The sequence below is a fragment of the Cynara cardunculus genome (assembly GCF_001531365.2).
Source record: "Cynara cardunculus var. scolymus isolate 2C chromosome LG 2, CcrdV1, whole genome shotgun sequence".
In the NCBI taxonomy this organism is placed as follows: domain Eukaryota; kingdom Viridiplantae; phylum Streptophyta; class Magnoliopsida; order Asterales; family Asteraceae; genus Cynara; species Cynara cardunculus.
Window position 1 is genome coordinate 6,166,156 of NC_037529.1, and position 1,376 is coordinate 6,167,531.

Below are 1,376 nucleotides of genomic sequence, written 5' to 3' on the forward strand. Positions count from 1 at the left end.
AAGATTTTTGGAGATTCCAAGGTATAAACCTAGTATGGCTAAACTTGGTGACTGTACAAGTAATAGACATTGAATTGTTGAGCTTGTTAACTCATTAACCTATAGATCTGGAGAGGTTGATATTAATGAAGGTGTAATTCATAAGTGACACTCATATAAGATAGATACTTGACCTATTTTTGTGTTCCGTCACATTCAATGGAATCAGGTCTCCCCCGTCACCGAAAGATGAGTTTTGGATATGATATTTTATTCATTTTTCGTGTTATTTTGGGTATGAAGAGTATCCATGATTTGACGCTTTAGATGTTGTATATTGTTATATTTGGTTGTTATGGGATATTTGAGTTTTATTCATGTTTTCGGTATTTGAACATCAAGCTTTATTCTTTGTTATGTGAGTATTGAGTTTTGGTTGTGTATAAATGAGTGTTTTGATTAATGGATTTTCGTCAAGAAAATGGTGGGTTTCGGAAAGATGTTGCTTTCACGATAAGAACATTTCATTTGTGAAATTATAATTTAAATTAACAGTCTTTCAGTTTTACCGTTTTATTATTATGATGAAAACTGCTAGAAATCACTAGGCGGTAAGCCTAATCCTTTTTATTTGCGTATTTTTTATTTTTTTATTAAAATAAATTTTATCAATAATCTTTTTTATGCAAGTACTTTTTTAGTAAATGTAATTACTTTTTTAGTATATTTGTTTCATTTTATAGATGTAAGTGTTTTTTTAGTTAAAAAAAATATTTAAGGATTTAATCGTTCAAAATATGAAAATCCGTTGACTTTTTTTCTAGACTTTTTCTATTATTTTACCACATTAACTAGTTTTATAGGTCATACGGATGTATCTAACAGGTTTTGGAAGTCCAAGTGGTTATTTAACATGTTTTGGAATGTCTAAAAACTTATTTGTTCCATAAAATTGTTCAAGGACTTATCATTCGAAACGTGAAAGTTCATTGGTTTTTTTTAGACTTTTTCCTTTTATATATTTGTGGATTCAAATTTCCTTTATAAAATAATGAACACGAAATTAAAAAAGTAGAAAAATGAAAAAGTTAGCAATTAATGTGTTGATTGTATATTAAAAATAAATCAAAATAATGAAAAAAAAATAAGATAGAAAGCTTCTCATTGAACAAACTTTTGGTTCTTCTTTTTATATATATATATATATATATATAGATTTTGTAAGACTTATGCTATATCATGACTTTATTCGCCGTTATTTTTGAGTTATTTATTATTAGTTGTGTACCCATGCAATGCGGTGGGAGCCATGAATTTTAACGATTTTGAAGTTCCATTGGTTTTATAAGATAAGATTTAACGATGATATATGTTACATTTGGTCTTTACATATTAAT